Source organism: Corvus cornix, chromosome 1A (assembly GCF_000738735.6).
Source record: "Corvus cornix cornix isolate S_Up_H32 chromosome 1A, ASM73873v5, whole genome shotgun sequence".
NCBI lineage: Eukaryota > Metazoa > Chordata > Aves > Passeriformes > Corvidae > Corvus > Corvus cornix.
The window spans coordinates 61,047,606-61,059,139 of record NC_047057.1 but is presented as its reverse complement, the minus strand read 5'-3'; the positions used below and the strand labels follow the sequence as shown (position 1 = coordinate 61,059,139).

The 11,534-nt window shown below is 41.0% G+C and overlaps 1 protein-coding gene and 1 long non-coding RNA gene across 2 annotated transcripts in view; one reads left to right on the top strand and one right to left on the bottom strand.

The window, feature by feature from the left end:
- Nucleotides 1-6,934: 6,934 nt before the first annotated feature.
- Nucleotides 6,935-10,131, bottom strand: LOC120411905. The gene is made up of 2 exons (XR_005604492.1): nucleotides 9,890-10,131; nucleotides 6,935-9,467 (listed from the first exon to the last, which is right to left on the bottom strand). It is a non-coding gene; the product is annotated as an uncharacterized LOC120411905 (long non-coding RNA).
- The window catches only part of ABCC9 (ATP binding cassette subfamily C member 9), a 71,339-nt gene continuing 69,252 nt past the window's right edge, over nucleotides 9,448-11,534 (top strand). Inside the window, exon 1 of the mRNA XM_019292671.3 lies at nucleotides 9,448-9,668. The gene's annotated coding sequence lies outside the window, so the exon portion shown is untranslated. The remainder of the gene's footprint in view (nucleotides 9,669-11,534) is intronic.

The window sequence follows — 11,534 nt, the reverse complement described above, 5'->3', positions numbered from 1 at the left end:
TTCTCATCTGCTGCTTTCACGTACATGCTTTTCCATTCATCTGTGTTCATAACACTCTCAATATGTTTGTTATAAATCTCTGCCACTTTAGCAGCCAGCTCACTCATTTTATCTGTGCACTGGGTCATTAAACTGGCTGACTGCATAAACATCCTCAATCTGCTGCTGCAGTTTGCCCACAATATATGTCAAAACTATTTATGAAATGCATGTTTATTTTACACATTAACAAATTCTTTCACTTGAAGCACAGGAACGTGTATATAGTGCCTCCTTTTTGCCTGACACCAGACATCCCTGGCTGCTGCTAATGGTTTTGGTCTGCCAAGTGCAAGGCTTTGTGTGTTGCTTCTGAGTAGGAGAGAGATCCACAATTTGAAATTGTGGCCTAATCAGAACAGAGCTTTATTTGTGCCTGGTCTAAAGCCATTTATACCTCTGTCTGTCTAAAGCAGTAGGTTTAATTATAGATTCACACAGCTCTTAGTCTGCTATGCCTTCTGAAACTGCCGCTGTAGCACAGCCTGGTATAGCCCTGAGTAACTCAGAATTAGCAACCCAAAGCAGTGTTCACATGTCATTTTGGCAGCTGCTGGGACCAGTACCGTCTAGTGCCATTATTATAGCAGCATTAACACCATGTGGCACAGCAGCAAGTAATAATCAACTGAGAGAATCATCATCAGAAGTGCAATGAATTACCCTTCTTACTTTAACAGTGATGTCAAAATGTGTCCACAGAGAACTCAGCAAAATCACTATTTTTACTGTAGACAGATTTCCAGACAGTTATCTAATATTGTTGCACAAGGAATAGCTTCTGCAGATGCCATTATGCTATTACTGCTTGCAATTTCTAATTACTGTATTGACACTGAACCGTGCCGTAAATCAAGTCCCTCCTGATGGGAGAGAATTTGCTGAAAGTCCTTGCAAGGAGTTTCAAAGATAAACTGAGACTTTTCCTTGAGTTTCAATGCTTCCAGATAGTTGTTTATTAAGTCTTATCAGAGGAACAGAGCCACTAGCATGACCCAGGTACAGCATAGAGCATAGAAAAGCAGGAGTGAGCTCTAGTTATCAAGATTTACACAGCTTTTAAAGGTATTTTAACCAATAGTTACTAAAAATGTACATTATTTTCACTTTCCTACCAATTATTCAGTAACACGACTAGGAACTGCGGAATTTTCTATCCAATCATTCCAAACTACTTTTACTGCAGAACATGGAGTAGTAGAAGAAGAAGAAGGTTTAGAGAACAACAACAATCCTGCATTTTGATACTTTTTACTCTTACCTATTCACCACAAAGAGAAGCCCAAAACCTCTAAATTTTTCACCCTGTGACAATCTTACGTAGTAGTCTATCACCTAATTCACACCACTGTATTTTCTAGTTCTTGTCTGACTGTTGGTAATTTTTCCCAAGGTTTGAAGTTAAAACAGTGTTGTTCAGAGGGGTAAGAACCCTTAAAAACAGGCAGAGAAATATTCTCGGCACTCTGGGTTCCTACACTATATTTTTTGTTTCTTTAATGGCTCAGCTGAGTTGGAATTCCCGTTCTTACAGGTCTAGAGCAGTGGTCGTTTCCCTTTAAGTGAAATGAATCCCTTGTGCATGCATGTTACTCCTCTTCCTTTCAAAGTGTGTCTTCCCTCCCTGTGTCTAGGCCCCAAGCTGAATGGGAAACAAATAAGGGAAGAGTTGTTGTTTGGCCCTGTTCCTGTTTGCAGTCTCATGGCTGGCTGGTGACCCACGGAGCAGGCCCGGGATGGAATCACGTGCGCAGGCCGAGCATAAATTTGCAGGGTCGGATAAATAATCCTCTTCATAATTTCTCTATGAGCATGTGAATTACAGAAGGCTGTACAAAAGATCAGGCAGCAATCAGGGGCTCCTGATCCCACCTTTGTAATTCAGGCTGTTGGGAAACCCACTTCCCATTCCCCATGGCTTGCACAATGGCTGCTAGAGCCAGAGAGTTCCCAGAGCTCTCGTGCCCCCGTGGGCCTGGCTGTCTTCTCAGATATTTTGTGTCACATTGCCTCGGGGTCACTTGCCTCAACGCTGCTGCTGAGAGCATTGCAGAGCTCAGCTCTGCATGTACTGCCTTCCCGTGTCACTACCATGGAAAGTTACAGAAGATGGTTCTCACAGTCCAACTCACCAGTGAGCAAAGGCTCATTTTGGACTACCCAGATGTGCCCACACGCCACATTTCACTTGTAATTGCTGCTGGGAAAGCGAGTAATTGAATCTGTATTTCTAGAGGCACGCAGTCATAGGACATCTGTGATAAATTTTGATTTTTCATTAAATTAACCCTACCAAAAAGTAGTACTGTGCTGATTGTGGAGTAAGTAATTGGTTTAATATTTTAATGAAGACACAGAACATTCAAAATATCTGTACTATAAAATGATTTTATAGTTGGTTTTAGTTTTAAGTAGTTTCAGTCATGCAATTTTGATTGACTTAACTCTGATTTGTGGTGATGAGCTTCAATCGTCCAATTTTGATTGAAGTACCTCCTGAGGGGAAACAGGAAGCTGGGGTGACCATTTGGGCCAAGAGGTGACTAAAAGGACACTGGGTGACTCATACCCTGGACTTTTTCCTTGCTAAGTCTTGGAAAATAGTGGGACACAGAAAGCTCTACTTTTTAGAGACAGACATTATCTAGTTGTTTTATCATCTTCCATATTATGATACTCTTACCCTTGCCTTTGCAAGTTTTTGTCATTTTTCAAAATGAGACCAGTCCAGGAGGTTTTGGTAATGGGGGACTCAAACTTTAACCTATCCTACTATGTAACCTCAAATCATACTCTAAACCACAATCAGACATCACACCTCTGCTTTGTCTCTAAGGAAGGGACTCCTGGAAAATATTAGTAACTATTGACAGTACAGCACTTGCAAACACCTGTACTGTGAATGGTGCCAATCAGATCTCTTACCTGTTAGAGTGTTTGAAATGCATTACATCTCCTTTTGCCCTCACCACCTGTGAAAACTACCTAAAATATATGTCTTTGACATGGAAATACGTATTTTTCTTAGGCTGGCTTAGATGTACCGAGGCAGAAAGTGTAGGTAGCTTCAAGGGGATGCTGTTCTGGAGCCAGAGCTCCTCCTGACACTGACCATGGCCACACTGACCACAAACACACAACTATTCCATCAACCATTTTTGTCTCCAGGTTAAATTGCAGGCTGATTTTCCTCCTGTCTGTGTTCCCATTTTCCCTAATCAAGTACTCTGTGAGCTCAAACCAATAACTTTCTGTCTTAATTGATGTGTTTCTTAAGGCTCAGGAGGAATGACAGCCATTGGTCTGAAAACAAGAGCTTTTAGTAGGGAGGAGGAACTTGCCCCTGTATCACTCTTCCCACGGCTCCTTACGTAGATGGTAGGTGCCTGGGTATTGGTACACCTTGTTCAGGTACCAGTGTTGAATGCTTCCAACTGAGGGTGAAAAGGAGGTTGTTTCAAAATTGTGGTGTCACTTTTACTGGTGATATCTGATACCAAAGCACAGAATATTTTGATAACTGTTCCACCCTTGTAAATTTTCTTGGTGAAAGCTGAAATGCTTATTTGCAGGAGAGAAAGCTTTCTAAACAAGAGTCTTGTTTTCTGCTGATCAAAGTGTGTCCAGAAATTGTGGTGAATAAGCATTTCATCTTGTTTTATTTATCAGGATCTCATTTTATTGGGTTCCCCAGACATCATAAAATGTTTTAATACATTGAGTAACTGCATCCCTCCATATATTCCCCATCTTCTATTACTTCAATTAATATCTCTCTTTTTAGGTCTGGAAGATTCCTCAAGGGTTCAGGAATCTGCATGTCCTCCCAGCTTCAGTAGGAGCACTGTTAGCACTGCCTCTTAAGAAGACAAGTTAAAATTTTCAAAATATGGGGCCTAGGATATTGCATTTTGAAAATGCTGAAACAAATGTCATAGGAAAGAAAGATAAATTTTTCATGTGTAAGACTTTTCACAGTGTTATCATAATTTTCATCTCAACAAATACGAGGTACTATGGACCTTAAAAGTGTCCATAATAAGATTTAAAAATAAGATTTTCCAATTTCTTGCTCTGTGTTTTGCTTCTAAATGGAGGGAGGAAATACAAGAGGGAGAAATAGATAGAAATGAGAAAAAATACTGTATTTTTGTAAGCAAAAAGTAAATACATTACAGAAATACTTTGCTTTTTTTGGTTGTTTTTAAATGAGAAAGGCAGAATGGCAAAAGCTTTTCAAAATAAAATTCCAACCAATTCTGCTAGTCGTGGTTTTCCTATCAACTAGCATTGAACCAGTTTAATTAAACACCAACTACCTGGGCTGAGTGGTGATTTAACCAAATATCCAGTTCAGATGAAGCCACAAGGGGTCTGTCTGATCAATTAAGGTAAGAAGGATGTGCAGCTGTGTTTTCTCTGAAAGACAAAAATATTCCCAGAGACATCCTCTAAAGCGTCTCTCCTTTTTCTCACAGTTTCTTTCTCAGTTTTGTGGAACAACATGAATCAAAATATCATTAGCTACTTTTTTCCAACATAGTATTGCCATAGCAACAGATAAAGTGAGTTTGTTGTGGGTTTTTTTTAGTCTAAATCAAAGAGTGCACACTCACATCAGCTGCTCAGGGCACCCTACAGTGTATGAAATGAGTATTGGACATACGAACTTGTACTTCCATCTAGGATTTTCTGCAGAGAGAAAAGGGGGTTTGACCTTCTGAAGGTATCATTTAATCTTTTCAGGCACGACATGTCATATGTGTGTGATTCTTACCACTAGTGGCTGTTGCCTTATGGTTCAAATTTAAACCCAGTTACGTTCGACTGCTCTCAGAAATCCCTCAGTCCCATCTCGCAGTTAGTTGCTGCAAGTTGGCTCGCAGAATCTGTCTCGTAAATAAAACCCCATAATTTTAAACAACTGCTGGATGATGATGTACATGTCTGTACATGTACAGACCAGATTTGGATCTGGGTTGTACAGATGAGGTTCATTTTTAATTGCAGCTAGAGTGACAATGCTTAACACGTTACACACAGCAATGCACATAGACCAGCAGGGTCTTCCTGAGATAATTGGGAGGAGGGATGAATTACTTCATCAGAATAGCTGAGTGCAGCCCATTTACATACCAATTCACAAAGTGAAGATTTGGCTAGGGTGGTTCTGGTCATATTATTTTGGTGGTGTCCAGATTGCCTCAGTGTGCCAGTATTTCATATGCAAAACTGCAAAATAACCCATTGGGCCTCTTGAAATGAGATGGTGCTGCTCTTGGCTGCTACAGGGACAAGATGTAAAATAGAGAGTGAACAATGATCAAAGTCTGTTTAATTCCCTTTGACATTTCTCAGACCCTTTGCTTTATTACAGCAAATCTGATGTAAATGTCCCTGAAGTCACACTGATAAATCTTATGCTGTCTGCCAAGAGTCTGCCTGGAAGCATTGTGCACTTCAGGGAGGTGTTTTGCTACTGCTGTTCTACGGGAACTGCTGTTTTCACCACAAAGGCTGTTTAATTTTGTATAATTTCTGTACCATATGGTATTGCTGCTGTCTTGGACCTGGACCAATTGTGTTGTAACAATTTCTCCCACTTTTTCTTTACTTATATGAACCCTTTAACCCTTTAACCACACTGTCAGACTGGTATCACAGGCTTGTTATGAAGTATAAGAGAAGTACCTTAGATATACCCTACCCAGGAGCTTCAGAAAGTGTTTTGGGAGAGTCTGTGGGTGCAGCATTCCTTGAGACATAAAGTTTCTGCAGTATGCTGGTTACAGGATAATTTATGAAGTTTTAATTTGTTTTCAAATTTGTTTTCTGCTAAGACACTGCCTTCCACTGCTGGGCCATTAACACCTCCTACTGTAATGGGGTAGAGTTATTTTAAATTAATCTCGATCTTTTGATTAATTTTTTATTCCCAATTTTAATCCATGTAAAGTGAGATTTAATAAAGTTCTGTGTGCTATAAAATGGACTTTAGATTTACATTACCATTTCCTTATTTCAGCAAGTGTAGCAGATGACATCATGAAGAAGAGAACAAGAAAAGATCCCAGATCCAGGACATTAGTGTTTTGTGCTAAATACAGGGATATCAAATAACACAAAGAACAGGGTAGTGTGTATTAAGTCCTGAACTACTGCACTTAATCTGCAGCAGTTGAATTACCTGGATGACATATTATTAACTGAAATACAACATAAAATGTGATCACAATAATTTTAAATGTATTTGGGTTTTGTCCTTTTTATGGAAGTGGATTTGAACAGAAGTTCTTTTCTGTTCCCAGAAGTCTGAACAGAGATTTGTTAAGAAGCTTCCAGCTTACAGATATGCAGCTCCAGAGACTGGAGGATGAGGATTTAGATAAAAGGCAGATGTGGGACCCTTCATGGTTGAATGTTTCTCTGAAAGCAAGGCACTGCGCTACATATCTTGCCTGCAAAAAAAGATATGGATCTTCTTAAGGATTAAATACATCCTCTTATGGTAGTGGATTTTTAAAGAATGTATTCTGTATGGAACAAATAACAGAAAAAATCCCCACACCGTATTTTTTATGCAACAGATGTCAGATTTCAGGGTTACTATGGGCAAATGAATTTCATCTTTTCCTATAGAAGAGATTTCTTATAGTTTCGATGGTTTGTTTTCCCTTACGCTATGCATTTTTCCCAACATAGAATGTGGCAGGGCTCAAGTAGGAAAACTTCTGGAATTACAGAGACGAAAAGGGATGTGAGAGACATTTTGTGTGGGCTCTACCAGGTCTAGTAAAAATGGTGGGGATGAGTTCTACAAGACACTTGTCATGGTTATTACCCTTTTAAAATATTCTCTTGCTGTACAAAGTAAGGCAGATACATGCAAAAAATATATCAGGCTGAAAATTTATTTCCATACATCAAAGAAGAAGAAAAGAAAAAGATACAAGTAAAGTTTTCAAAACTTTAACCATGTAGACACTGTCATTCTCCACGGGGTGACATTGTCATATCCAGTGGGGAAGTAGTTCCCACTATCTTCTATACCGGGTTTAGGATGAGAAGAATAATCATCTGAAAATGTATTTTTCTCTCTAAATGCTCTATAGGGAGCCTAGTAACAGGCAGAGACACAAGCAATCAAGTATCTGCCATTTAATCCTGGGTGAGGTGAGTCCTGTGTTTAGTATCTAGTGCCCCTTTCAGGCATTCAGTCTGAAATTAAACACCTAAAATTTTTATTTCTGACTATTACATCTCTAAAAGCCAACATTTGTAAATGGGACTAAACAATGTAGGTGCCTTGTTGAGTTTAATGGGAGAAAATGAACCTGATCCTACATTAGTTCTGTTTTGGTTGCAGAGGGTTTAAAATCTGACTGGTGGGTTTGCTGGGTTAGAAATAATGAATATTTTCTGTGCAACGCAAAAGAATGGCTTGAACTGTCCAGTGTCAGCCTAGAGCACTCAAATTCAATATAGCACAGAGGAGGGAGTCCCCACCCCTGCAGGTGTCCACGGAACAACTGGATGTGGCACTCAGTGCTCTGGGCTGGGTGACAAGGTGGGGGACTGGTCACAGGATGGACTTCATGACCTCGAAGGTCTTTTCCAGCCTTAATGATTCTGTGATTCTTTAAAAACAAAAAGAATCCCCCTTTTCCCAGTTCCTCACACACAGACACACATGCAAAATCCACAATATCATTGTTAAGGATAATACAAGTGGGTCTATGGGTTTGGTAGAATTTAAATTATAGTACAAAAGGTTTACTTTGTGATATTTATGATGCAACTCCTCTACACTCAGAGGATGTGGAAATCTTGCATTATTCTTGACAGCCTTGAAAAGCCCTCTAATATTAAAAGAATAGCTCTCAGATTTTGTGGAAGGAAACAAAAGAGTGTAATGCAAACCACACATGTTCGGTTGCCCAGGTCGGTTTGTTTGGTTTGGTTTTTTTTAATAAAACAACCTTTCTCAAACAGAACAAATAAACCTGGAGATCTGAAAATTTGTATTGTGTGCAGGATCTAACTTTTTCAAAGATCAAGAGCTACCAAGGCAAATGGTAGCATTGCATTTGGTGCCTCTGACTCCACCATGGCGCCGTTGTCCCTCAAAGATCAGAAGGTTTGTAAATCCCTGTTCAAGGCCTGTGGCTTTCTACACCTTTTATAGAGATGAGCTCTGAGGTCTGGGATTTTGTCGTCCTTCTCCATATAGAGTTCTTTGCTGCTTAGATTGCTCTGTTGAAATCTTGCTGTATATATTTTCCACAACAATTTTCCCCATAGAAACCAGGCATGATAACTTTTAAAAAAAGCTGTGGAAAATATTTCAAATAATTCTAAGCTTCTGCTGCTTCCCCACTCCAAGCTTAATAACAATAAGTATTTTAAACAGACAGAGAAGTTATCCAAAGACCCGGCTGCATTTTCTACTACATTAAAAAAAATTAAAATTAAAAATTAAGTCTTTGCTACTGCATTACAATTTTCTTGGTAGATCCATTAATTTTTCTTCGATAAAATGAGCAATGTATAATTAAAACAAATACAGAACTTTTTTTTTTTTTTAAGTAGGGTTGCAAGTGTAAGTAAAATTAATCTTGAAAGCTGTGTCAGTCTGATCTTTTTATATGGTGGCACGAGTTCTGACACAGCACTGTGGGGATTCTGTCACTGTGACAAATTTAGAAGCAAAATAAAGACTTGATTGTCCATAACTTATATAATCTACTCTGAATATCTTTTTGTATTTCTGTTAGAATAAAACCCTGGTATGAATTATGTAAGTTGATTTAAAATCAGTCAAGGGATTTATCCGGATCGGCACAATGAGAGGTTTTCTCCAAAACAGCTACTTTAGTGTCAACCTGCACAAGTGGATGAAATGATGGTGATTTCAGCTCTTCACCTAAGAAATGGAAAAGACAAGGAGCCTGCAGGCAGCTCCCTGAGTTTGGCTAATAAATGGGAACTCGTTAGGGCCCCGTGCCTGGATTGCAAGTGTTGGAGTGCCATAAAGTACACGTAGAGGGAGACCCACGGATTGGTCCACAATATGGAAAATGGCAGAGAGAGCTGCTGGCAGCTGAATCCAGAACAGCTTGTGGTGTGAACGCTGTCCAGAGTGCAGCTGCCTTTCCTTTCCTGGTTAGTGAGTTCAATAAACCAAGACAATTCAGGTGGAGAGTGCTCAGCCAGGACCTGCGGTAGGGTATATCTAAGGTACTTCTGTTCTACTTCATCAATTAATCCATGCTGCAGCGCTTGCCAGGTCATTTTCCTCACATCGGTGAGTCCTAATTTGTGAAAATCTTTTCCCACACACGCTGTTCCTCCACCATTTTGGTTTCTTTGAGTTCAGCTGGTCGAGCTGATGGAAGCCCACCAGGGTGTGGAAATCAGTGCCAGCCGGGCTGTGGATTTTACAGAACGAAGGAACCAAAACTCAGAGGTTCTGTTAAGATCCGCTTAGAATGTTTTACATTCTGCCTCTCCCTCCCAAAGCCATCAGGAGAAGCAGCTTCTGCCTTTAAGCTGCCCATCCGCCATGGTCAGGCATTCCTCTCGCTCCGGGGCCGCGGGGCCACCAGCCCGCGGAGGGACCCCCGCCGCCGGTGAGTGCCCCGGGGAGCGGCGGGGGCGGGCGCCCGAGAGGGTGGCGCATCCTTCCTCGCATTCCTCCCTGCATCCTTCCCCGTACCCCTTTCCGCATCCCTCCCCACATCCGTCGTTGCATCCCTCCCCGCATCCTTCCCCATATCCCTCCCTGCACCCATCCTACATCCTTCCCCGCATCCCTCCCTGCATCCCTCTCCGCATTCCCCCCCCCCCGCACCCGCTGCCCGGGCGGCAGTCCCGGTGCTGGCGGTGCCGGTTCCCGGTTCGGTCCCGCGGTTCCGGTGCCCGGTTCGGTCCCGCACCACTGGCAGCTCTGCAGCCGAAGAAGCTCCGGCGTGGGGAGATATTGGTACCAGAGCTCGTCTTCTGGTGACGTGCTGGACGTGGGGGTACCTGAGGATCGGCCTGTGGTTGTTTCCAGTCATTTAAAGGTCCAAACATTCCCTGAAATATTTTGAATTCCTGTAATTACCTTTTTTTCCCCTCCTTCCCCCCTCCCTCCGCCTGGCAAATCGAAAAGCCCTGATAGAAAATGCCAGATCCGGACTGAGTGTTCTGACATTTCAGAGCCATTCATTTTTCTTAATCCTTTTAAAATGCATTTCAGTGCATTTTAGCTTGTCATGTAGAGGAATGAAAGCGCCCCATTTAGAAACAGCAAAATGAAACATGCTGGTTGATTCCATGTTCATTTTGCATTATTTTTTCCTTCCTGTTTAAACAATTTTGTAGAAAAAACAGAGCTGAATAACAATGAACTAAACATTCATGTTTTGGTAAAGAAAATCGTGACCATAAATGTCACGCACTTCTGTCAGAAATTGCATGTATTTTCAAAAACATCACATGACAATGCTATTTCAGATGATGATTAGATAGGTTAAATACTGGTTTTTTTAATCTTCTTTAACAAACATAGATATATAGCAGAGCTCAGAGACTTCCAATCCACAATCTTTTTTCTAAAGCATTTGATACATGAAAAGGGAAGAAATAAAAGAAAAAAAAAGTACACGCAAGTCAAAGATTTCACGTGCCTTGGAGGACTGCTGAGGTCTGTCTCAGTTGCTCAGCATAAAGCTGTGTTGGTGTTTCAAATCAATGGGAGCTAACAAAAGGTACTAGTTATCTCTAGCTCCGAGGTTTCTGATTTCTTATCCGTACAACAGTCAGGTTTGAAACATCAGAGAAAAAGGAGCAGTCCGGGTTTGCCAAGGTTCTGATAAATCCGGCAGTGTTTGGCCTCAGCCATCCAACTCCATCCTCAGCTCACAGTTCACTTTAACCCCATTCATGGAAACATGGTAACACCTTTGACCTCAATCCCTTGGAAACCATTTGCTCTCTAATCATCTAGACAGAATTCCTGGATTCTGCAAGGTCTAAGCAAAATTCTGTCCCAGGGGCCTCCAGCTCTAGGACCTAATGACTGAACAGGAATAGGTCTGGATGATCCTTGTGTGTCCCTTCCAGCTCAGGGTATTCTGTGATTCCAACAGTTGTACTCAAAACCACCCTGCATTGCCACATGTCCTGTGCTGCACCACAAGTCCCAGATCTTTGCAATTTATGGCCTCACGTTGTAGGGCTCAAGTGAAACTGTCACGATGGAAAAATCTGAATTTTGGTTTATCTTTGTTTGATGGTGCTGCGAGAAAATGAGCAAACAAACCAACCGACCACATGTAGGCTCTCTTGGGACTTTCTTACCTCTAAGTAAACATATACAATGGATTTTGCAACTAAAAAATATAATCCCACGTAAATAAGGGCTATTGTATTCAAAACTATATTCCTGGTATGAGCATCAAATTAGTTTGGAATTTTATTTCAAGTTTTAAAAAAGCTGTGTCAAAGGAAAC